General features: G+C 43.5%; 1 protein-coding gene and 1 pseudogene across 2 annotated transcripts in view; one reads left to right on the plus strand and one right to left on the minus strand.

Moving 5' to 3' along the window:
* The window catches only part of PPARGC1A (PPARG coactivator 1 alpha), a 402579-nt gene that overhangs the window by 230873 nt on the left and 144470 nt on the right, over positions 1-27236 (plus strand). The gene's annotated exons all lie outside the window — the stretch shown is intronic.
* On the minus strand, positions 13432-13548 carry LOC136656314 (5S ribosomal RNA; annotated as a pseudogene).

Genomic DNA, 27236 nt, shown 5'->3' on the forward strand with positions numbered 1-27236 from the left:
TTCCTTGTCATTTAAGAGAAACCTTCTCATTTGACGTCCTTAACAGGAAACAGGAAATGTTTATAGCTCATTTAGGAAGATACATTAAAGGTTTCACACCCTTATTTCTTGATATAAATTTATCTGTGATTCTTGTTTCAAATTTACCATCCTCCACTGCCTGTTCTCTTAAATGACTTTCTTGCTGGCCCTTGTACCTCCCAGAACAGCCTTATTCCGGCACAATGTTCTTCAAACCCCTTGTGAGGACCCAACTTTTCCATAAAGCCTTTGACCTTGACCCTTTGGACTTCATTCCTAACTGAAATGAGTCCTGTGTGCGATCCATTTGCTCACCTTAAAGTCATGCTCTCCTCACCTTTAGCTATTTCATCCCATCTCTTTGCTGCTTGTTGCCCTTGACACCCTCTTCTGTCTTCTCTCATCTCTTTGTTGCCAACCTCAGTGGTGAAATGTATAGTGTAAGCCAGTGGTTCTCAGACTTTTAGCAGTGGGACCCACTTTTTTGAATGACAATCTGTCAAGATCCATCAGAAGTGACGCCATGGCCAGAAGTGACATCATCAAGTAGGAAAAGTTTTAACAATCCTAGACTGCATTCCTACCCACACTTACCCAGGAGTAAGTTCCATTGACTATCATTGTTCAAAAGCATATACATAGTAGCCTGTAAAAAGTACTGATCTGTAACATTTCCCCAGATGCAGTCACATACCAGGGTAGCATAAACTCTGTTAAAAATAAAATATTGAAATGAATGGGGACGCACCTGAAATTGGCTTGCCACCCACCTAGTGGGTCCTGACCCACAGTCTGAGAAACACTGTTAAGCTCCTTGGGCAGGAGACCTGCGCTGTTGTGTTCTTCACTCTGTAAAGTGCCTTATACATAGATGGTGCTCAGTAGCATAGCTAGAGGGGGGACAAAATGGTAAGTACTGCAGGTGCCACATGGTTGGCAACCTTCAGTCTCGAAAGACTATGGTATAAGCCCACAGCACCCGGTATTCCCAGGCAGTCTCCCATCCAAGTACTAACCAGGCCTGACCCTGCTTAGCTTCCAAGATCAGACAAGATCAGTCATGTGCAGGGTAACAGTTGCTGCCAATGTGCCATGTAAGCGACCCCCCCCCCCCACTTACTGTTGGAGCCATCCCAGGCAGCGACGGCTGAGTGCAGGAGATGCCAAGAACAAAGCAGAAATGGGAGATTTGGAACTGGTCAGTGGTGGTATCCAGGGAGGGCTGCTTCTAAAGCAGCTATTTTCAGCCAGTGTGTCATGGCACAGTGGTGTGCTGTGAATGGTCCGCAGGTGTGCCAGGCGAGGGTCATTTTGGAGAGGGTCATTCATCAGTAGGGCTGTTGGGGAAGGGTGAGCCCCCAAATGGCAGTTTGGAATGCCTTGTCAATTATTAAAAAAAAACAAAACTGATGGTATGCCTTGACAATTTTAATGCCTTGTCAGTATGCTGTGAGATGAAAAAGGCTGAAAATCACTGTTCTAAAATATGATTAAAAATATACTAGAATTTGCATGAGTATGCTCAGAGATTGTAGATTTACTTACGTTGTGCAGGTGTTCTGAAGGATTGGTGTGGCTTATATCTCTCTGGGGGGCGTGCTACCTCCCCAAGTTAGGATCCGGACACTGAACTGTGCTTGCTTTAAAGTTGCATACCCAACCTGAGTGGCAGACTGTGCTGCTTCTGCAGCATTTCTACCTCCTGCAGGCCAGAATGGAAGAAATTAATTGGATTCCTACTAGCATGGAGAGGAGTAGCTCTTCAAAGGAACTAGGCAGTTTAAGCCTTTTTGTATCGAGATTATTTTTATTCCTGCTATGACATTGTAGTCTGAACTCTCATCACCTCACAGAAGAGAAGTTCAAAATTCCTCTTATCCAACCCAAATTACTACTTATCCAAATGCTCTGAAACCACACACCATGGAAGTGTAACCTTATGTAAATAAGGGCAACTGTAGATTCTGTCCTCACTTTATTTTGCAAGCTTTATAGAAAGTGCACAAGTTTTAGTGGCTAAACATGCACATGGCACCCATAGTTGTGAATGGTGCAAGTGTGTTTAACAACCCAATCCCATCAAAGATGAGTGCTGGTAAAGCTGCTGCCAGAGCCTTCCTGAGCAAACTGGCAGATGTTGGGAGGCCCACCAGAGCAGGTAAGGCTGGCATAAGGGGTGAAACAGGGCAGGGGGTGAGGAAGGGACTGGAATAGGTGAGGGTGAATGGAATGAAGATGGTGCAGGGGTTGGGTGGATCAGACCCAGGAGATGGTGGCAAGTTTGGCAGTGGTGGTGGCACCAATGAAATCCAAGCCCCCTACCAGGATCTGATCTGCTTGCACTATATCACTAGTGCACACATGCAATATCACTTGCACAGGTCTGAGTTGACCCATTGCAGCTGCTGGTGCTTCAGAGACATCCCAGGGGTGGGTGTCACCTGGTGAGGCACTTACCTGCAGGAGCTTGGTGTTCCATACAGGGGTGATGTAATGATATAATCACATCTCCCTTTACCTTCTGATATATCTCATTGGCTTAAATGCAAAAAGCCCACTTTTGGACCCACTTTTTAGAATGACACTTTATCAGGACCCACCTAGGTTTACAAGACTTTTACAAGTAATACTTACAAAAGCTCAATCCATTTCTCATAATGAGGCAGCCCTAATGAACAACCCCAAGGCATGAGGGGTTTAGATATGTGACCCAGCTTTCCTCTGCCCGCACTACCTGTCATTGACAGACTTGGAGGGAGAAAAAAAACACCAGAAAAAAGATGCTCAAACATTTATTTCCTTATGTTTATGCAGGCTTGCAAACTGCAGGAGCTCAACTGTTTGCAGGGCCATTAGCAGCTATCTTGAAAACTGCAGGAGCCCAGCTCTCTGCAGGGCAAATAGCAGATATCTGGTTCTTGAACAGCCGCAGGGCTTGAGGCCTTTAGTTACCTGTTCTTTCTATCACCTATATTTTCATTGGGGGCTCTGCAGGACCCAAGGAGACCTGAGAAATCAGGTCATGACCCACCAAGTGGGTCCTGATCCAGACTTTGAGAAATGCTGCATTAACATATTTGGGTTCTTAGTTTGCCTTTAGGGGAAAAAAGTTTCAAAGGCAGAATCTGAGTGTTTCCACTGATTATGTCACTGGTCTTACTGTAGGGAAAGTCCCGGATCTCTGCTCCACCTCAGCAGCATCCCTGGGTTAGCTATAATAAACCTCAAGGGGCTACAGCACTCTTTGGCTGCATATTTAAGATCACCAACTGCAGATCCAGATGTGTTTAGTGCTGAACCAGAATTTATCAACAAAGGTGAGTCTCCTCATTTAGGTCTTAATCCGCCTTAAGCTGGGCAGTCCCCAGCCAGTAAGGTGCTGCCTCGCCACGGTCCGTTAACCTCATGGGGTGCGTGGGGTTTAGGGTGAAAACTGACAAGCGGATCAACAACTCTGCACCATGCAACAGAACAACTGCAAGAGGGATCTGAAGGCCTTAAGAGTGGACCTCAACAGGTGGGAAACCCTGGCCTCTGAGCGGCCCACTTGGAGGCAGGCTGTGCAGCATTGCCTCTCCCAGTTTGAAGAGACACCTGGCCAACAGACTGAGGCTAAGAGTCAAAGAAGGAAGGCCCATAGCCAAGGAGACAGACCAGGGACAGACTGCACTTGCTCCCGGTGTGGAAGGGATTGTCACTCCCAAATCGGCCTTTTCAGCCACACTAGATGCTGTTCCAGAACCACCTTTCAGAGCGTGATACCATAGTCTTTCGAGACTGAAGGTTGCCAACTATCTATCCTTTTCCCATTCCAGGTGTTAAATTAGCATAACAAAGATAGGAAGATTGTATTAATCATTGAGTACTTCGGGTGAGAATGGTTGATTTTTTAAAAATCTTGTATGCCCTTGAGTTTTGTTTAGAAATATCGAAGATCTTCTGGTCCTCTTGCATTTCATGACCTTTTTTAGCCCCATTGTCTAAACTTTTCTGTGTACACTTCTGCTCATCCATGAAGATCTGTGTACACTTCTGCTCATCCATGAAGATCACTATGAACTAGTGATAATGTTTTGTGTACTTGACTCTCAATTACAAAAGCTATGCTACAATACATCTCTTAGGGCCCAATCCTGTCCAACTTGCCAGCACATATGAAGACGCAATGGAGCTCTAAGGCCTTGAGGAGGCCTCCATGACTATCCCCCACATAGCAGGATGTGCCCTCTTGGCACAGCTGCATCAGTGCTGGAAGTGAGATAGGATTGGGCCCTCAGTTTTGAAGTTTCCACAAATGGAATGGGGCAGTTTGCAGGACCATTTGGGTGCAAGCAGTTTTCCAACACAATAGTATATAAACCACCTTCCAGTACATGAACATTGAGATGTGGATATTTCTGCTTTTCTATATGCTGGCATTGCAAGTTAGGGGCAAGAATCTGAAAAGGTGGGTTTGAATCATTGTTGTGTATCACATGCATGCACTGGAACTACAATATTGTGTCAAAGCTTAACTATTCTCTTTGTGTGCATGTGAACATGCGTGCACATGAGGGCGGGTTGCATGAACGCATGTGTGTGTTTCTCTCTGTCCCAAAGGTCCCTCTTTTCCTCTCCACTATTGGAAGCCTGCAATTCCATTCTGAATCTTCAGTGGATAGTGTAGGAAGGGTACTCATCTTCTCTCCCTGCTCCTTTCCTGATCCCTTGAGTATGCAGGGATGTGTGGCTTGGTATTCTAGTATGTCTCTCCCTCACTTTACTTCCTGGCTTCTACCACAGTGCTTGCCCTATGACAAGGTGACAGTTGGCTTTTCTGTTTCCTTCCACCAGGATGTCCTGCCAACTTAGAGGTTTTGTGCAATTCCCCCAGGCTGTGGTGCCTGGACTGAGTCGTTTGCCTAGCAGTATTTGTACATGATGGGGTTTAAATCTTGTCTTCTGGATCTCCTTTGTTCCATTCTTGTATTCAGGTATTTTTGTTGGCACCCGTATTTCTCTCTGTGTCTGCTGTGGGAAAGTGCTTTGGATCTGTTCATGAGACTGTTTTGCAGTCTTCTGGTGGAGGTTAGTGCACACAAGTGTCTCTTCTCTTAGTGGTTCCAGTCTGTGTTTTTACACACACACACACACACACACACACACACACACACATCTAGAAAAGCGTCTCTGCTAGGTTGCTTATTCCATTTCAAAACCTTCATTCTGTTATCACTTGTATTGGGAACTTCACTGATAAAATATATCTGGGTTATGTAACAGATGTATTCATTTAATTGTTTTCTTTTGATGGCTCCTTTAAAAGAGAGCATAATCTTCATATATTACCTGTGGGTGTGAAATTTCACTGCTCCTATAACAGGTGCATTATCGTGATCCCAAGTTTTTGTGTTGTTTTTTTTAAACTGTTGACTTAAGAGTACATGGCCCGCAGCAACCTTTGAGCAGCCAATTTACTGTTTTTAAAGATTTATGCCGAATATTGCTATTTCATGCCTTTGGTGCAAGAATTCAGACAACGCAAGGCATGATAGAAAACAGCACTGGATTAGTAAAAAGAAACTGGTCTACAGTTAAATGGTTCCCCCCCTCCCACCAGATTACTCTTAGGTGCTCACTGATTTACTGAATGGTGACAAGTTCAAAGGGCAGTGCTACAGGCCTTGGATGAAAAAAGCCCTGGAAACTTCTGACGTCTTTATAGAATTTGTTTTATTTGCACATGTAGAACCAGAACACAGTGAAAGGAACAGACTTGCAGCAGGCAGCAAATTGACCAATGCTGCACAGTGCCTAATGAGCCAGGATGGTGTAGTGGTTTGGGAATCGGATTTAGACCTGGAAGATCCAGGTTCAAATCCCCACTCGACCATGGAGGTTTCTCCGTGACCTTAGGCCAATCACTCTCTCTCTCAGCCTCTCCTACCCCACAGGGTTGTTGTGAGACAAAAGGAGGGGAAGAACTATGTATACCATCCTGAGCACCTTGGAGGAAGGGTGATAAATACATGTGAAAAATAAATAAAATAAATAGTGCCCAGAGATACTTCCCCCTTTTCTTGGGACTTTCTGCTTCTTTCCCACTTCAAACTGCAGTTCTTCCTTCCCATTTGCTGGAGGGTGCCAGCTACACAGAATGGTGTTACAAAGGTCGAGGCATCCAGAAGCATTAAGGTCCTTATGTTAAATTCCTGACTTTCCAACCCATCAGGTGACACTAGTGGTAAACCCATTCACAGTACCAAACTTATAACAAATATGCTGGTAAGAAAATAATGCACATTATTAATTAATAATAATAAAAAATATACATTAGTGATTAGGTCTGATTCCCACAATCAAACATTTGTGACTAAGGGCACAATCCTAACCAGGTCTACTCAGAAGTAAGTCTATTTTGTTCAATGGGGCTTACTCTCAAGAATGTGTGGTTAGGATTGCAGCCATACACTTTAAAAAATCTGCCATTTTGCACCCTAAAGAGTTCCTGGGGTAATGCTCCACCGAGAAAGATACCATAAAAAGTTTGTGTGGGAGGGACTTCCAGTAGATTGTGCTTAGGGGCTACAGAGGCAGTTTTTCCTGGGGTCATGAGGTTCGTTTTACTGAAAATGTAAACCAGTACCTGGGTTGTACAGTTCATTACACCTCTCCAAAATGTTTACTGCCTCCATGACTTCTTCCTCATGTCCTTCCAGATCAGTTGGAAAAGGTGGGTGTGTCACACACTAAATTTTATATGGGAGAGGAGACGGCAGAGGCAATCCTCCAAAACTCCTAAGTTCCAAAACCCAGATCTTGGTGCTGAAAACCTGAGATCTGGCAGCCAAGTTGGAAAGCTTGAGATCGCCTTTGAAAGCCTCAAATCCTAATATCTAGTAACCCTATTCTTGACATTAGATCTTGAAGACCAGGGGACTGCAGGAAAGGTGAATCCAAAATCTCTCTTTTTAAAAAAAAATATGAATCGTTTTTCATCTGTAAGATCTTTTTGTTATTTTGCATGGGGTACATTCAAAAATGTGAGCCCTCACCTGCTGTTTGAAGTGGTACCATCCAGGAACAGGGTTGCCACTTTGGCAAGGACTCAGTCACACTGAATGCCAAAAAGGCACTCTTTTCTCTGCTACTCATGTATTTTTTTTTCTTTCTCCTTCCTGCTGTTTTAAGATATTTGTTTTCAGATGGCTTCAGATTCCTTCGCCAACAGACCTGTGGAAAAAACTTCACACCTGATGCTCCTTTCAAACACACACGCACACACAGAGTCTGTACTGTTCTTAAAAAAAAACCAACATCCACTTTTAACAGCCTAAGCAAAAGCTCAATCAATATGACAATACTCAGAGCTGGAATGTTGGTTGTGTAATCACTGGAATATAAATGGCAACCTCGTGAACTCCCTTTCATGATGGTAGAAGGGCAAAGAATGTCTGTGGGCAGCCGTGTGACCAAGTCTTGCTTGAATGAGAAGCTACCCCCTCTTCAACATTATGCTGCACTAAAGAAACTTGGGTGTCTAGAAGGAAGTAAATTCTTCTAGTGCGTTGTGACTGAAGCCTCATCTGGGGGAAGAAGCAGCATAAAGAGCCATTATTTTAGCATCGGTTTGAAATTAGCAATCTGTGCAAATCTTAGATCGTAGCAATCTCTCACTAGCAGAATGCCTGCTGTTATGGTGGGAGGTTTCTGTGTGTGTCAAAGAAGAGCCTTTCTATTGCAAGGAATCCTTGGGGAGGAAGAGGGGGCCAGTGCATCTCTTTGCCTGGAGAAGCACTGCATGTGAAATTGGTGGCAGTGAACCCTGGGCCACCACGCCAGGGGCCAAAGGCAGTCTTATTCTTACTGCAATGTTGCATTCCAACAGAAAAGAGTAAGAAAGCAATTCACTTATTTGGGAGGAAATAAAAGAGATATGATGAGTTACTACTGAGGTAGGATCTGAACCCCTTTGACCCCAGGAAGGGAGACTCAAGCCTGCTACTAATTGCTACTAATAGCCCCACCTTTGATTATGGTAGGAGTATCATCAATGTCCATTGAGCCAAACCACTAGTCCATTGGTTCCCAAACTGTGGGACTGGACCCACAGGTGGGTCTCTACCCGATTTTTGGTGGGTCATGAAGCAGAGTCGCCAGTGAAAACATGAGTGATGGAAAGATCCGATAACTAACTGCCTGTAGCCCTGAGGGTATTCCAAAATCAGATAGCTAATTGTATTGCAAAGAGCTCCGCTCCTGCTGTTTGTAAGCCTGTGTAAATATAGGGTGAAATCCTAACCCACTTTCTGGCACCAACATAAGGGCAATGCAGCTCTGGGGTAAGGGAACAAACATTCCCTTACTTTGAGGAGGCCTCCATGAGTGCCACCCAACTGCAGGATGCAGCACACATCCCACTGCCAGTGCTGGAAAGTTGGTTAGGATTTGGGCCATACAGAGATAAATGTTTGAGCATTTTTTTTCTGCTTTTTGTTATTACTTGCAAATAAATATTTTTTTCTATTTTTTTTTTTTAAATTGCGTAAACCTAGGTGGGTCCGATAGAGTTTCATTTTAAAAAGTGGGTCCCCATACTAAAAAAAAAAAAATTGGGAACCGCTGCGCTAGTCTATCTAGCTTATTACTGCCAACGGGCAGTGACTCTCCAGGATTTCAGACAGGATTTTTTTTTTCTCTGCCCTCCATGGAGATAAGAACATAAGAAGAGCCCTGATGGGTCAGGCCAAAGACCCATCTAATTCAGCTTTCTGTATCTCATAGTGGCCCATCATCAGATGCATCAGCGAGCACAAAACAGGACATCTACGTCCAGTGGCAGACTTACCCCTCCCCTCTCCTGGGGCAAAGGTCCACGATGCTGCCCATGGGTGAATCTGCCCCCCCTGCCCCGCACGTGAAGTTGCCACTACCTTTCCACTGCGATGGAGCCTTGCACAAGGTTAAGACTGACTGGGGAAGCCTTCTGAGGTTTTAAACTGTACTTAAACATGGTTTTAAACTGTACTTCCGGAAAACCAGAAGTACAGTTTCCGACTGCATCAGGAGCCTCAGTGTCTGAGTCATTTGGATTCAGCACCTGGGACATTTGCCCCGTTTGCCCAGTGCTAAGCCTGCTGCTGCCTGCATCCTGTTATCACTTCCTTGCACCTGGCATTCTGAGGTAGCCTACTTCAAAAGAGATGCTCGCAATTGAACTTGGGACTTTCTTCATGGAAAACTTGTCCCTATTTTATGGATCCATAGAGTATGACATAATGTTGGAAAGTAGATAGATAGATAGATAGATAGATAGATAGATAGATAGATAGATAGATAGATAGATAGATAGATAGATTGATTGATTGATTGATTGATTGACCATTATTATTCATTATTATTGACTGACTGACTGACTGATGCAGATAATGACCCTGATGGTAATGGAATTGGGGGGGGGGGGGAGGAACTGCTTGGTCTTTTGTTATAATCAGCTTTAAACTTATAAAGGCAAAAAAATTCAGGGTATGTAAGGACTGATAACTGACACATTCATAGCTGAGGACAGGCTTGATGCACACTCTTTCACATGTGGTTCCTGAGGCTGTTGCCAGTTTGGATGATGATGTTCTTCTTCTTGGATCTGGTTGGAGTCCAATCTGGGCTGCTGCTGCTGCAGGAATTGAGCTTGATGGTGTCAGGGCAATCCCTTGTGAATGATAATCCTCCTCGTAAAAAAAGGCTTGTCAGTGATTCACCATGGTTCGGTATTATTTTCAGCCTGCGCCCAGGAGAGGCCAGGACTGAGCTAGCATGGAAGCAGAATTTTGTTTCCTTCTCCTAGTCATAGTGTAAATGCATCTCAACTAGGTCAGGGTTGAGGTCACGGGCAAATTCCCTCAGTGCAGAAGTTACTACATCTTCCCTTGCTTTCATTTGTGAGGAAAGCAATGCTGCAAAGTTTTGTTTGTATTTTAATCCTTTAAGTGATTGCTCTTTTTTTTTTTCCTTTTTTTGAGAAATGCTGAGCCACTCCTTCAAGATGTAAGTGCTTCTTGGTGAGCTGCCAAGTACATTAAACTTTGGTAGGAGTTAGGTGTGTGTGTTTTGTCCCCTACCCCTCACAAGGAGGTTCAATCAGAATACTTTTTTTCTGGAATTCATCACAGTGAAAGCAAAGTTTGAGCTCATCCTCTCATCTTTGATATGTTCCATTCTCTCTGGCTACCCTGACTCCATACTTGGACAAGGTGAATCTGAATGAAGGCTCATGCCCGTCAGAAGACCCCACCTGGCCAGGTCAGCCTTCAGAACTAGTGATAGTGCGAAAGTTCAGTATATCCTCAGGGACTGGTGGGAATCCATTGATTTGCCCCAAGGGTCTCAGCAGCCTGACGCTGGCCTTGACTGCACATATTGGCTTTAGAAATGTACAGAAACAGAGAACACAACTGGCATTTAAAAACAATAAAATAAAGCATCTTCTTTTCTGTATGCCTGAATTATGTTTTCAGTCCTGAACAGAACGGCCTTAGCTTAGCACTCCTGAGGTGGGACAATTGTTTTGTCTCTGGTGGTTGCATTGGGCTGACTCAGTACTGACAACATAGCCTTTTCTCTTTTTTTCTTTTTTCTTTTTTTCTTTCTTTTAAAATGTCTTCCTAAAATGGGTGCAAAGAGTCTGAAAAAACAGCTCAATCAGCACCATCCAAAAAAGGTGTGTTGTCAGTTGCTAGATATTTAATCTAGTGGAGTCCCAGCAAATTACTATTACACAGGCCTACAAAATTGAGGGTCAGAAAAGTTTTTCCCAAATTTTATAGTGGTTTGGTATGAATTTGGGGTGCTGATTCCAAAAATGGCATCCATTTTGCCCTATCACATCTAGTTTTGGAGGGATAGTATAGCCTCATTAGTGAATGGTTCAAGCAGCTTCCTCATGAGGAAGCCATGGTGTAGGCTTGCTCATGAGGAAGCTGCTTGAATAATTCACTAGAGGCTATGCCGTGTCTCCAAAACTAGATGTGATAGGGCAAAACGGATGCCATTTTTGGAATCAGCACCCCTGCCTCAATGATCTCCAACACTCCTTCTCTCGATACCGAGCTAAGCAGATGCATTGGCAAAGCAGCTACCAGGTTTTCCAGACTTGCAAAGACAGTTTGGTCCAACAAGAAACTGACGGAACATACCAAGATCCAGGTCTACAGAGCTTGCATCTTGAGTACACTTCTGTACTGCAATGAGTCATGGACTCTTCACACACCACAGGAGAAGAAGCTGAACGCTTTCCACATGCGCTGCTTCCGACGCATCCTCGGTATCACCTCGACAGGACAAAGTTCCAAACAACACAGTCCTGGAACGCGCTGGAATCCCCAGTGTGTATACACTGCTGAAACAGAGATGCCTGCGTTGGCTTGGTCATGTCGTGAGAATGGGCGATGGTTGGATCCCAAAGGATCTCCTCTATGGAGAACTTGTGCAGGAAAGCACCCTACGGGTAGGCCACAGCTGCAATACAAGGATATCTGCAAGAGGGATCTGAAAGCCTTAGGAATGAACCTCAACAGATGGGAAACCTTGGCCTCTGAGCGGCCTGCTTGGAGGCAGGCTGTGCAGCATGGCCTTTCCCAGTTGAAGAGACACTTTGCCAACAGACTGAGGCAAAGAAGGAAGGCCCATAGTCACTCCCGAATCGGCCTTTTCAGCCACACTAGACATAAGAACATAAGAACAGCCCCACTGGATCAGGCCATAGGCCCATCTAGTCCAGCTTTCTGTATCTCACAGCGGCCCACCAAATGCCCCAGAGAGCACACCAGATAACAAGAGACCTCATTCTGGTGCCATCTGGCATTCTGACATAGCCCATTTCTAAAATCAGGAGGTTGCACATACACATCATGGCTTGTGACCCGTAATGGATTTTTCCTCCAGAAACTTGTCCAATCCCCTTTTAAAGACACTGTGCCAGAACCACCATTCAGAGCGCGATACCATAGTCTTTCAAGACTGAAGGTTGCCAACAACCCCAAATATACTCAGGAATTGGTGTAACGTTTAAGGAAGCAAAATGTGTGTTGGCCTGTGTTATCAGCTCTAATTTTTTTTTATTATTGTGCACAAACATCTGTTTTTTTTATCACTAGTTGTAGTATATACAGCGATGCTCCATTTATTTATAGGATTAGTGAGCTATAGGTGACTGTGAAATAAGCTGCTCTTCTGGCAGGTTTTAGCTCTCAGAGAAGATTTCTCTTTTTAAAGGGTGAGATGCAGTTCATCTTGTCTGGTCCATGGCATTCCTCCCTTAATAACCATTTTTCTGTCAAATCATTCTAATTGCCCGGCCTGTGACAGCTTGGCAAATCTGGATATTAAATTGCATTGATCTCTTGAGATGGTGAGACTCCAAGGCACTTTTCACTGAGGAGTTAATAGTGGACTTTAGGAGGTCAGAAGCCCCCACTTCATCCAGTGAAGCACCTTGTCCACCCCTGGAACTCTTCCAAAGAGTACATCTGTTATATATCTCAAAGAACAGAACTATTGCATGTGGTAAGATTGTTATCAGCGGGGTCCTCTGTTTCCTACCATGCACATTTGCTCTGAGTCACAAAATTAATTAATGGAGAAAATTTATTTTAAAATAGAGCACCAAAAACTGATTTAGTATTCCTCTCTTCATTTATAAACGTTTACACCCCTATGGCTAAGAGTTACATTGTTATTTTCTTTCTCTCTTCAATCAATGTACAATAAAGTATTATAAGGCGAGATTCCAAGAATTAAACTCTTGTAAAGAACCCAAGATATTCCATCCAACGCAGTTGCTTCAGTTTCATAGTTCTCTTTGCAGGGGGTGGGGGGGCTATTTGTTCATCAAGACCTCATGTGGAGTGAACTGGATCGCCTTGCCGGTGCTGCTCTTTGGGGCATGGAGACACAGTGGTGGCAGATGCATTGCCTGTTAAATTTCTGTCTATCACACAGCGGCTAAGAACAATGGAACAAAACCGTGAAAGAGGAAAAAGGTTGCACCTAAGGAAAGTTTGTCATGACAAAGCACCATTGAAATAAATGCGATAAATTAGTTACGATGAATAAATTAACGGCCCAATTCTGAAGCTGCATTACGCCACCAAAACAAGAGTTCTGTCGGTGTGACGTGCCTTCCAAGGTGACCTGCCAGAGTGTTCAGGCTAGAAGCAATGAGTGGCTGGCTCCATGTGGCAGTGGACACCTGCTGTCCCTTGTAGGATTGCACAGGGGGCAGGAGGTAGGAAGAGAGGAGTGGAACAGGACAGGGCTGGGCAGAATGTGAAGGTGACAGGGCAGGGAAAAGAGCACATCAGGCCTGGAAAGGGGTGGGTTCAGCTGCAGGTTTTGGTTGGTTGGCTATCTTCAGTATCGAAAGACTGTGGTATAAGCCTACAGCACCCGGTATTCCCCGGCGGTCTCCCATCCAAGTACTAACCAGGCCTGACCCTGCTTAGCTTCCAAGTTCAGATGAGATTGGGCATGTGCAGGGTAACAGTTGCTGCCCTGTTGTCTAAAATGGAAAAAAATGTTGGTGTCTCCCAAACTTGGAGAAGGGTGGTCTTTGGGCTAAAAGTGAAGACCCTTTACCCAGTTGGTGCTTGCTTAATTTCTGATGAGAGGGGTATCCAGATGAGGGCCTTCAAAGCAGTTCATAGGTTTAAGCCCAAATGTCAAGCCATGGAATCTTGGTTTCTGTCTGACAGGATTAGTCAGAGGCTCACTCTCCAATTCTTTTGCCTAAGAGGTAGGGTATCTGTTTGCCCTCCTCATATATGTTAGGTCAGAGGTCCTCAAACCACCGCCCCCATCTGTTCTGTGGTGGAGGGTGCCGCGACCCACCTCCTTCTCCAGTGCTGAGTCTTTCAAGTATTTGCCATATATTTTATATGTGTTTCTTACCAGTTTTGTATCAGACAATATTTGGCATTCTATCTCCCATATCCGAAGCAATTTTTGATATTTGGCTGTTTATTGTTGCTGGCGTTTAGTAGATGACATGCTTTGGTATTTAGTTTCTGACAGTATTTGACAGCTGATATTTGGTGCTGGATACTTGATATCTGACACAAACTAAAGAATCAAGAGAATGCCAATGAGTTTAAAGCACTCAAATTTTTGTCTGAGTGCCAAAACAACGTATTCTATCTGTTGAAGATCATGTAGTCTGGAACATTCAATGGAGTGCAAATAAAACATTGCAAGAAGGAGCTCAGATAAACTGGGACCAAAGGAAAAAAAATTCAGAACACATGCATTTGAGACTGAATGCAAGACCTATTGTGTTCAGGATTACTGGGAAACTTGATTATCCAGTTATTTAGACCATAACTGTAAACCCTGTGAATGCACTCACTGTTTTCTGTGGGGCGTTGCATGTTTGTGTATTCTGAAGTAAGGACCAGGGGGAGAATTATCGCTGTTCTGCTTGTTTCTTTAAACCCATTAAAATATTCCAGACTAGGAAGTACTTCTCTAGTTATTACAAAAAGCGATCAGGGGATAAACCAAACCATCACAAGGAAAAAAACAGTTCTTGCAAATGTACACTAACTCATTCAGAGTTGTGAAATCCTCCGGACAGCAGCCAACATTCACTCCCACTGATTTCAGTGTGTGAGAGAAGGATATATTAGCTTTGGAGACCAGGCAGTGACTTCACAGGTTGAATTCTCCATTGTGAACATACAGTTAAATCTCTGGATATTTGTGACATAAACAAGACAGTACTTTGCCTTTTTTTGCTTCGTAATGCTTCAGTGCCATCTTAATAGGTAGACAAAAAGGCAGCAAGACTTGGATCTGCTGGCTCATGCATAATCAATGAAATAGCTCACTAAGGGACAGATTCTGCCCACTGATACCTGGGCAAAACACTCATTAGATCAAAATCTTGTTTAACTGTTTGCTCAGGATAGAATTGGAATCTTGTTACACTTGTGAACCCAATTTTCATCTGTTAAGATCTATTCTTGGGGCTGAACCTGGAGGAAATAAAATCAGTGGAGCAAATTTCATTGGGCATGGTTAAAAATAAGATTGCAAAATAGCTTAAAAACCTTTCAATTGGGTTAAAGCTATGTATTTGAATTTCAATTAGAGGCCAACAGAACACTAGCATAGTATTGAGTAAAAAAAAAACCCTAAGTGACACTAAAGACGCCTGAAAATCCCATAGATACTAGAATTTTTCACATTGGCTTTGCATGTGATTAGGGTCATTCTTACAGCCCATACTTCTCATATAGAAGGTCCCATGTTCAATCCCTAGCATCTCCAGTTAAAAGAGATCTTGTGTAGAAGGACTGGAAAAAGCAGCTGTCCACAGCTCTAGAGCTCTGCCATCAGTCTGACTAGATAGATGAACTAATGATCTTTCTCAGTATAATGCAGCTTCATATGTTCATATACAGGTTGGCCTTTGGCATCCAGAGGGGTTCTGTTCCCTGAACCCCTGCGGATGCTGAAACTCACAGTTAACTGAATCCAGAGGTTTGGGCCCTCACCTGACCTCTGGATGTGATTGGAAGTGCCTTCTGGTCCTGTCCGGAGCTGTTCTAAGGCTCAGAGGGGCTACCTCAGAAGTGCCTTCTGGTCCTGTCCAGAGCTGTTCTAAGTCTCAGAAGGGCTACCTCAGAATGCCCCCTGGAGCTGTTAGAAAGGCACTTCCTGTCATGTCCAGGAGGTTCTCTTTGGATACTTCAGTCACAGGTTCAGAACCCACAGTGGGTCAAATCTGCAGGTTCCAAACTGTGGATAAAGAGGACCCACTGTCTGCTCCGTGCAAGCATTCCACAAGGTAATATTTTTTCTGCTACACTTGTATTTTCATCTCCATTTCCACCATCTGTGTGCTGTTAATCATGGTGGTAGAGACCATTCACAGGCAATGTCTTCCTCTCTGTTATCACCTTCTGCAGAAAGTTTTTTTTATCTCCATCTTTATTATGAGAACCTTGAAGTGGGTCTCAAGGTGGTGTTCAGGTTGCCCAGATTGTCCTGAGTAACTTCTGGTTCAGGCAAGGCTGGCCCTTCAAAGATGGATCAGGACTTCTTAGTTCCTGAATTCTGTGACTTTGGCAGAATGTCACAGTCTTGGTCTGGTTAAGCTCTGGCAGCCTTCCAGCTTTCTTCTTCCCCACCAGATCACTCATAAAAGCACAAATACTACCCCACCACACACAGATATAGATACTAGAATCTGTCCATGGCCTAGGAGCAATTTCTCATTTATGACTGGAGCAAATATTAGCTTGCTTTAATGACAGCGCTTTCAGGTTTGTATGCAAGGAGCCTCTGGAGTGCTTGATTCCACGAGCCCTCCCTTTTTAATGCAAAGGGCTTTGCTGTCTATTGCACACACAAGAAATGTCAACGATAGCATGGGGGACTCAAGGCAAGAAAGGGAACCGCTTTTTCCATTAGGGAGGACGGCTCTCTGCAATGGATCCAAGAGCAGCAAACAAACTGGAAGTGGGTGTTTTGTTTTGTTTTCTGATGTGCTGACCTCCTTTCAGACCACTTACTGTGAATTAAATCTGCAAGGGAGAACCAGTTTGGGCATGTGGAGCAGCCACTTGCCGCTGCTGCTGCCAGAGAACAAGATTTATGTTTCTAAGGAACTGCAACAAAGAAAAATGAGATGTGGGGGGTTAAGAGCCAGTCGCTGTCATGGAGTGAGAGTATCTATGTTCAGACTCCAGATAGGGGAGGAAAAGGCTTGGGTTAGTTGATCCCCATTCCTAGTTTGCAGAGTTATCTCTCACTGCTGAAAGTTCAGAATGAAACGGCTGTGAGCATGTGGGTTGTGGCACATTTCAAACCACTATAAACTTTGGAACGGGCAATAGGATAAAATCAGTTGTTACCTACTGGGGACAGACATGTGATTGCATGACCGGAATGGCTCTTGTTTGTTGTTCCCTTGGGAATGATTAGTAACGGCAAACTAACTCGTGAAAGGGGTACATTGAAGGCAAAGAAAGGAGGATTAAAAAAAAAAAAAGGAAAACATTATTCACGCCTTCTAGCATGTCAAACTTTTTATTCACATGGAGCCCAACACTGCCAGACCTTGTCATTTTCCACTACCTTTCCGATATAAATAACTCGAGGCTGTGAAGGGGGCACATGCATACCCATGAGTGTGGCAAGGATGTCATGAAAAGAATTATTTGTGTAACAAAATAACTTGAAAGGACAAAGCGGGTAGGCTGAACCCCAAGGAACACACGTCCCCACACAGAATAGCTTAAACGTCTTCCTCCCCCCCCCCCAACTGCCCCTGTTGCTGTCACCAAACTGCACCCTGGAGAGATCTAAATCTGTCAGAAAAGCATGTGATCAGTGGTGTAGTTAGAGGGGGTGCAAAGCACTAAGTCTTGCAGGGAGCCTCACCACAGCATGCAAGGGGTACCTCCCCCTCCCTTTCAGAGCCATTCCAGGTAGTGGGTGCAAAACAGAGACGTAAGCTCCTGGGCCCGATCCTGAGCCTCACCGCAGCGTGCAAGGGGCCTCTCTCCCTCCCTTTCAGAGCCAGGCGCCTGTTTTTCTCTCACTGCCTAGAATGGCTCCGAAGGGGAGGGGCCCCTTGCACACTGCGGTGAGGCTCCCTGCAAGACTTACAGCCCAATCTTATGAAGGGTTACTCAGAAGGAAGTCCATTAGAGTCAGTGGGGCTTACTCCCAGGAAAGTGTGGATAGGATTGAGCTGTTAGTGCTTTGCAACCTCTCTAGCTGGCCCACTGCATGTGATACTGTAGGTTTTTCTTACAGGTTCATATCTGAATGAGACTGGGCTTGGAAACCCTGGTATTCACTGCAAAGAATCCTTTGGCCCCTTAAAAATGCCCATATACAGTATATAAAATGGCAGAAGCATTCATGGACCAAAGTCTACTATTGTCATGAGGAAGCTTGCAGTTTTTCCCTGCCTCCTGTTGAACGTGTGCTTCAACATGTGCTTGGAAAAGTGTGTGATCTCATGATAGGTGTCATTTATGTAATCACTAAGAAAGCAATTGGGAGCTCCCCGAGTTCTTCTCCATTCAGATGCTCGGAGAAACTGACTTTCATTTTAAGTAGTGGAATGTCCTCTGCAACAAGCTGCTATTTTAAAATAACCAATATTTGTATGTATCTCAAATTGCCCAGAAGATATTTTTGTCTGCTTATTTGCATGATATGGGAATAATTTTCAGCAGCCCGTGTTTTAAGCTATTTTGGTGTTGCTTTCCTTTTGGAGCGATCAGAAGGGTATACATTTAGGAATGTGTGTGTGTGTCTTTTTCCCCCCTCTCCTCTTTTGAAGTCAGCAAAGTATCTAATTTGCAAAAGAAGAGAGAGGGAGAATTGGAAATAGTACACAGACCTACGTTTGAACCTAGAAAAAACTTTGAGGAGTTTTCAGAATTCGTGTTTGAGGACAGTTACTTGGAAAATGCCTTTACTTTTAGAATGAACTTGAATAGCTTCAAGCTGAGCATTCATTTGAAGACATTTAATGCAGAAAGTCATCAGTCCTCCCTCCTGTATAGTGGGGGGGGGGGGAAGCAGAAGAAAGTCTGCCAAAGGGAGCCCAGACAGCTGACCTGGGAGAAGCAAGAGCATTCCCTTGTTATGAGCAAGCCTGGCCTGGAAACTTTCCATGGGCCGGGCAGTGTCACATGTCCCTGCGTGACCTATTGCTGTTTAAATGGCTTTGCTGCCAACCTTGGTTGTTTCACTGAAGTCCTGTCACTGAAGAGTGGCTGGTGGTGCACAGCTGGTCACTTGGCATTCCTCCGGGCCTGTACTTAAGATATGCTGCAGCCTCAAGTCCTGATGGTGTAGAATTCAGGGGCAATTTCCAAGTGGAAAATTAAGATCTTTTTTTAAAACCATTTCTGCCCAACATTGCATGTATGCAACAGGGATCAAATGTGTACATCTGTGGGCTAGGCACAAATGGGTTTTAATTTAGTGCACTTCAGGCATTCAGAAGTTTCACATACATTGATTTCAGTAACCCTTATGATCCACACATATCCCTCTGTATTGCAGGTGGCATGTTCTCTCTTATCTTAGATATGGCAGTTGCACTTTCTGATCTCTGTTTCTCTTGGTAAGCTTAGAAATAGAATTTGTGCATTTCCCAAGAGAGGCAGGGAGGGGGTACCAGTTTTGCTTTGAATATTGTCAAAAAGCATGGAGAACAGGAAGTGAGCATCACTCAGCTTATTGTCCCCTCCATGCCACTGTGTTCAAAGATGCTCTAATAGTGTGTGCCAGGTGCTGTGTGACCCTGTGGGTATGTGGTTGCATGGGTGGGAGGTGGTGTTTTCTGATTCAGGATGGACTTTAACCTGTCTTTAATATCCCTTTCCAAATCTCCACCCGATGCTCTAATCTGGGATTGTTTCAGAAAATGGACATTTTGTTTACCCTGAGAGAGAGTGTACCAACCTCTTTTGGGGGGGGGGGGGGGCGGTGTTGGTTTTTTATGCCACTTTTTCAGAAAATGTTGCCCTTAATATGACTTCCAGTACACTAAAAATTACTTTTAGAAACCACATTGAGTATCAAATTTCAGAAATTTTGTTTCCCTTTTCAAAGCTGCTTACTGTGTGATATTGCACATTGTGCATAAGTGTGTAACACAGCTTCCCCTCTCCGCTTTGGCAGAATGGGCCAGATGCATCTGCTGAATGAAGGCCCAAATTAAAATGCAGAATATGTCGGAAAAAACAAGTGTCAGCTCCCTTCCTCTGGGCAGGCCAGCCTCACAGCTACTAAAGTCAACTCTGAAACTACCACCCTCCCCGCTGTCATTTAAAAACAGCCTTCAGTACTATCATTTTGTAGTGCATATTTTCATGCACCAGGTATGCAATAGAAAGATGAATGTTATTTAATTGTTAAATTTGTATCGCAGTCACTGGGTTGCAAAAATCATCTAAGCAGCTAAGTCACCCCTCAGTTGAGATGTGCAAATTCAGCTTCACACAGTTGGGAAACACACACACACACACACACAGAGAGAGAGAGAGAGAGAGAGAGAGAGAGAGAGAGAGAGAGAGAGAGAGAGAACACCATTTTAAATAGTGCAGGCAAGTCTGCCCAACAAACAACAACAACAACAACAACAACAACAACAACTAGGTATTTATATACCGCCTTTCTGGTCATCAGATTATTCCTCTGACTTTATTCAAGACAGTTTACATAGGCAGGTGTTTCTAAATCCCTCATGGGGATTTTTACAATCATAAAGGTTCTCTCTTTCAAGAACCAACATTTCAGAATGGATCTTCCTGGTCTGGTCTCACTTCTGGCCTCCAGTTGCCTCCCACACAGGCTGACAAGCAGCTCCTTCATCTCTCACATGGAGGGCAGCCAAGACGCTTCTTCACTCACACCAAAGAGCAGATGGAATAACTCAGCTCAGCTTGTCAGCGGCTTCAAGGTCTTGCCATTCAGGGAGCTGTCGGTGGCCTCGAACTGGTGACCTTCTGATATTATCTTCGGGCTAACAGAGGCTCTACTCTCTAGACCTGACCTCCTACCCATTTCATTTACTAAATATATGTCTAAGATCAGAGACTGAAGCTGCTGTTCTTCCATTGGTGTCAGTTCCTGCCTGCCTCTAATAATTTTTAAAGAGACAATATTCATTATCCAGATGTAAGGGATTTTCTAGGCAATTTAGAGTATACATATTTTAGCTTTACACACTGACTCTGGAATGTAACCCTCATGTAAGAAAAGGGGCAACTGTATAATACATAAAATATACATAAAGCCACTAGAAAGAAAGCCATAGATCATGCTGAAACACTGGCTCAAAATAGGAACATTTAATTTGTTTCCTGAACACTCCAATTGAATGAGCATAGCAGGGTATTCCACAAAGAAGATGCCGCCTTAGAAGCCAATTTCTGATTCCAGAAGTTGAGGATACCTGAAGTTAGACCTCAGTTAAAGATTACTATGGCCAAGAAGTTACCTATTGGAATAGGCATGATGAGCGCCATGCTGGAAGGTACATCAGGATGAAGCAGGGGCAGATCCAAGGAGCGGCATGGGTGCGTGCCCCACCCAAACTGTCATGCCAGCAAGGAAGGGTGCCTGCCAGGATGGGGAGCAAAGTCGGACACCAGGGGAACGCCCACTGGGTAGGGCACTGGAAAGATCGTGCTCGGCCGATGGAGCAGAGTCGGAATGGGAGCCCAGGTCTACCCAGCAGGTAAATCTGGGTTCCAGGTCTGGGCAGGAGCCCAGGACCACCTGCCCAGCAAACCTTGGCCATGGAGGCCAAAAGTTCAACCGGGTGCCCAGGTCTACCTCCGGGTTGACCTAAGCTCTGGAATTAAGGTCATGTTCATTCCCCCCCCCCCCCCGCGAAACACAAACACAGAAACTGCCCTTGGGGTGAAGGCTATGGTTATCAAGGAATAAACTCTATACTTCTCAGTAAACATGTACAGTTTCCGATTATGCATCTCCAGCTGGCTAATATTTTTAAGAGAAGCATTACTATCTGTTTCCCTGTAGCAGTGGCTTCTCAAACTTTCTACCTTCTCATGTTGATTCAACTGCTGAAGACCCTTTGCTCATTTGTCATGCAACCCCAGCATGCTATTGAGGATTCTGGATCATATTCTTAAGAACACACTCTGCTTGTACAGATCTACATTGGCCAAAACTGTGGGGCTCTATTACTATTCTGTTTGAACTGTGTGCCTTAGGGCTCTAGAACATACCCAAGGTCGTCATGTACCTGCATATTAGGAGAGTGGATTGCCTGTCTTTCAGGGAAACTCATCTGCCATTTTTGAAGTTCTCATTGAGGTATCTCAGATTAGCTTTTGAGAAAGCCTAGTGTTCCCTAGAATGTAATTGGAAAACTGGTCTCTTATAGGATATGATAAATTCCTTGGGCCACCTCCCTGCCCCCAAATGCTCTCAGGGCATTAAATTATTGACAACCAGCAATTTGACTAATGTCTGTTTCTTTTCATATCTGGAAGCCTTCAGGTTCCATGCATCAGAGTGGCCTCCTTGCATACTAAATCCTTTCATGTAATGTATGATTGATATTAATTAGGTTTCCACCAAGTACAACACTCCTCAGCTTGAGCTGGACAAGAAATAAACTTATAGCTGTATGTTAAAGCTTTATTAGTTAAAGAGAAGAAGAGGATGAAGGCACCTATATGAAACTAGAAGTATATTAACTTCAACTTGAATTAATGTTGGCAGTGCCTTGAGATTAATTTGGTTACTGTTATGGGTGAAGTATAAGAAACAGAATACTGTAATGTAACTATGTTTACTGATTCATTTCTGACACTAAAACCAATTGCTATATTACATATGCAAGGGCAGACCCCCCCCCCCCTCACCAATCTCTTTTCTTTAGAAGATGATGGTGGGTACATTTTAGTTATTAAAGTGAACATTGCCCTCCAAGGAGTCCGACATCAGAAACTTGTCATTCAAGCCTACGTTACATGAGATTGGGAGGTGGAGATCTTGGGGATATCAGCAAGTTCCCACTATTCTGTAACCTCTTGTTATTTCTGTTTTTTTATGCGATAACATCTATTTAAAATGCCATTCAACAGCACAGGTCAAATGTCACTTTCTAACATCATGTTACTTCCTGTCTTATCAGTATGTACAAGACAGGACGAGCCTCACATCTTAAGATGTTAGAAAGTAAGGGTCATAATGAAAGAATACAACAGAAATACCATATATATTCTGAAAGCAATTATATTAAAGAGTTTTCCATTTTGACACATTTAAATTGAGCACGAGGCTTTCTTGCTTCATGTCAAGAACGTTGTTAAAACAAGAAAGCTCCTTTGAAAGAGAACAGCTTCTAAAACACCAACACGCAAAAGGAATAAACACTAAATATATGGGTGGATATATTATGCTGTAATGTCGATTTGTGGTGTTCTTAATACAATGCACAGTAGGGTTTAATTAAAAAGTGATTGTACCGATCTATCACAAACCTGCATTAGGGATATAGATGCCAAGAAAATTAAATTGAATAGGTGTTAGTAATGAAGTTGATTTTTTTATTGAATAGTTTTTATTTCTCCAGCTTTGTTTTCTAATCCAGACTTCCATCAGTAGATGTACGTGAGACATTCTCTAGTCAAGCTCTTTTTAAATTCAGAATGCAGTTGGCTTTTGAGATCAGTGCTTGCATTTCCATTAATCCTTTGTATTGTCTAGTGCATGTAAATAAAATGCTGATAAAGTTTCGAAGACTTAATCATGGCAGTATATGGAGAACAAGAAGCCCCCTGTAATGTAGTTCCTTCTAATTCCTTCAGCAGAAGATTCAGTAGCTAACAGAGCCAAACTTTTTTTTTTTTTGTGCCTAATTTCACGTAAGCAAAAGTCAGAGACAAGCTAAAAAGACTCCAGGCAGTCCCACAACTGTATTTTGTTACTTCATAGACAAATTGCCAACAAACAGCCATGTGCCATCTGAACTCAATATATTAAATGTTTAGCTGATAGTGATAGCTTACTGTAGTTCCGGAGACCCAATGGACACAGTCAAATGAAAGCTACTTGTGTGGATCTGCTGTTGATTTCAAGAACTGATTCATGAGGTTGGAGCCCCCTGAAGACCTATGCACATGTTCAAACAGAGTTAAACACATTGAAGCGGCATGGATTTTAAAACACGTTTGAGCTCAATGAAATTTAGAAGTGTTCAACTTAGTCATCCCTCTAGACCATTGTCTACCAGTCACTCCAACCTGCACTAGGGAGTGTTTTGTCCCACAATAAGTGGAATGGGGTGTGAGGAAAACCTGGAAAAGAATTGGGTAATTCAAGGCTTGCTATGGCAAACTTGTCTCCCTCTTGATCAATATTTAAACGTAAATGCACTTATCTAAGTTGCTGTCTGCTCCAGGCATACCTTGACATCCACTTGAATTTCATTGCTTTGCTCTTTCAACCTCTTTCATTTATAACTTTGTCCATATGCTATCCTCTTTCATCCTATTTCATCTAAATGTCCATGACATAGTTGATGTTTTTATGCTTACTTTCCTTTTATTTTTATAGGTTTCACATGTATTGGCATATATAATTATTTGTTTTTTGCCAGCCAAAATAAATTTGCAAGCTAAATAAGACTGTGCTTTGACATTCATCCATTTTTGACTTTCATCCATGCTCTAGTTCCCAACCACATAAAAGTGCAAGGTACTGCTTTAATTGTATCCAGAAACAGCTCTTACTTAATGCTCTTAATTTCAATACCATGAAAGAAGTGAAAGTACCCAGAAAAAGTCAGTGGAGTAATATTAGTTATTTTAGTTGGTTTCATAAGGCCAAGCAGAGATTGTCAAATATTCTTTATTGTCAAAGAATGCAGTGCCAGAAAAATTCTATCATTGAAAGTCACTGTGCCACAGAATAATTCCACCACAGATAGTGAAATCCATCAATTCAATATTGTGTCTGAAGCATGACATTAAGGAAAGGGCGTGTGTAAATGGTCATTGGAGGTTTTTATTAAAGCCATCCAATGCCACAAAGCAATTTTCCTAAATTAATACATTCTTAAAGTTTAATTACAAAGCACATACTTTTTTTTTTTGAAAGCATCTCATAAAACTGGCAATTGTAATAGGCCATGAAATAGGCAATTTTTTTTACCATGAAATAAGAAATTAGTGACCATGGGAAAAAACTGAGACCAAAAATGCGTGTTTAAAAATGGACTTGCACAGCAGCAGAGTTAACCACAATATAACAGTAGGAATGATTAACAATAAAATAGGTAATTCTAAAAAAAATTCTGTTGTGTTATTTCTGCTTAAAGAGTAGCAAATCCTGGAGAGCGAAATTATTCATCCGCATAGGGATGCCTGCATAAAATTTTTAGAGTTACAAGAGAGCTGCTCACAAGTAGGAAGAGAGCATGGAAATGAACAAGTGAAATATTGAAAGGCAAAAAAAAAAAAAACCCACCATTTTGAATTAATTAATCCTACTTAAACTTGCATCATTTTGCAACATGAATTAATACATCACAATTGGACATAATGCACAATTATATCTCAGTCCCACCCTGTCCGCTGACAGCTCAGACCATGCAATGCCACTGATGGAGTGTGTGCTGAATGCTATGGGGTGTGTGTGACCAGACAGCCCAGAAAAAGTAAGTGAAAATCTTAAATTAAGCATCCCCTGAACTGCCCCCACTGCCACCTTAACCTGTTCCAGTGGGCAATCTATAGCCTGCTACTGGCAATGCCAGGATTCCTGGCTGCCACGCTATCTGTAGTGGGCTTCAGCAGGGACAGCAATGGTAGATTGCACAGTCCATCCGTGTATCATGCCCATAGGATTGGTTCATTAGTTTCTCATGACTTCTTGACGCTCAGCTGAATGTATGAAATATCTCATTTGAAAAGTATTGTGTCAGTCGTAATATTTTGCAATGTGAAGCTTCTATCTCTGGCTGTTAGCCTTCAATGGCCCATTCACACATGCAAGTGATGCTGAAGTTACAAGTGATGAGTGTGCGTGTGTGTGTGTGTGTGTGTGTGTGAGAGAGAGAGAGAGAGAGAGCTGCTCCTATTATTAATCTCTGAAGATCTCATTTCAGTGTGTTCTGTGGTAAGCAATAATTTCTCCGATGAGATCAGCTCTTGTCCTACTGCCTCTGTGTGCAATATACAGTAACAGATGTAGCAACCAAAAGCTTCTCAGGCCTGGCCCAGCACACCTGAAGTGACACATCTCCTTGCCATGGAGGGGTGGGTGGGAGTGCACTTGTGCTCCCATTCCTCTGTCCCAGTGGCAAAGAGATGTGTTGCCCCTTCCCACTGGGACCCTGGGCTTGGAGACCAAAAAGAATGAATAAGTAGTTGGAGAAACAAATAATTATCTTGCCAAAAGAGGTCCAAGAATAAGCCCAAGAATTCATCAGGCACGAGGGGAGGGGGGGAATGAAAAGGTAAAGAAGATAGAGTGAGGAAGTTCTAGATGTCCCTATTTAGCTTCTCCTCATCTTCCCATTCCCTGGCTGGAGAATCTGATGATTCTTAGGCAAAAAGAGGCCGAAGAATCAGATGATTCTCCAGCTGCTACTACAGTCTCTTCCCATTGCCTGAGGGTTGTGCAAAAACAGGTGGCAGCTGGAAAATTGGATGGTTGTCAAGCTGAAAGAGGCCTGAGAGCTGGCTGGTTCTTCAGCTGCCACCTGTTTCTCTACAGCCCTAAGGCGTCTGAGGACCTGCGGGGAAGAGACACTGGCAGCCAGTATCGGCTCAGTCAGCTCCTGACTGAACTGACAGTGGCTGACTCTTGAGCGGAGAACTGCCACTTTGGAGTAGAGTTGAGTGGGTAAGCAGGGTTGCAACAGGCAGGCATGGGGTGCCCCTCACCTGCCCAGCAGCCCCAGTCAGGCTGTTGTTCAAAGAGGAGACAGACACATCACATAGTACCATTTCCCATGTTATGCAAAGGCAAACCTATGTTGGCCGCCGAGTACACACTCAACAATCATAGCTCCCTGATTGGTTGGGCTTTGCATTGAAGATATACACCTGGAAATGGAGTACCTTTTCCAAAGTGAGTTTTTCTTTCTTTCTTGGCAGAAAAAAATAGAATTCCAAGATCAAGGGTAGTCACAGCACATACTTCTGATTCCCTGGCTGGGCTAAAATGGTGTCATGCTATGGTCATGGAACTTGCAATATCTCTCCTTGAAAAGAGAGAATAAAAACAGACAGAGCTCTCAGGTAAAGGAAAGAAAGGAAGCAGGAGAGTTTGTACACCCCATAGTAATCTGTGGGCATTCTGTGCAGGTGCTCTACAGCTGAAATAGTTATTTATGCTGGGCAGTGAGCAGTTTAGCTAGAACCAGATTTGAATACCAGTATCTGCAGAACCAGGGATTAGCACCTCCAGCAAACTTTAGGAATTGTTGGTCTGACATGAAGTCAAAAGGGGCATGAAAAAGGGGGATTTCCAAAGTGAGTTTCCACTAGCTAGGGTTGCTATCAGTGTTGGGAACTTGAGTCAGGTGACTCAAACTCGAGTCACGAAAATGCATGATTTTGGGTGACTGCGACTTGTGAGTCATGCACGTGGAAGACTCTGAAAAAGACTTGAGTCAGGGCCCCCCTGACTCAGCACTAATCCCCACGCATGCTGATTCAAGTCTG

This window comes from Tiliqua scincoides, chromosome 6 (assembly GCF_035046505.1).
Source record: "Tiliqua scincoides isolate rTilSci1 chromosome 6, rTilSci1.hap2, whole genome shotgun sequence".
Taxonomy (NCBI): domain Eukaryota; kingdom Metazoa; phylum Chordata; class Lepidosauria; order Squamata; family Scincidae; genus Tiliqua; species Tiliqua scincoides.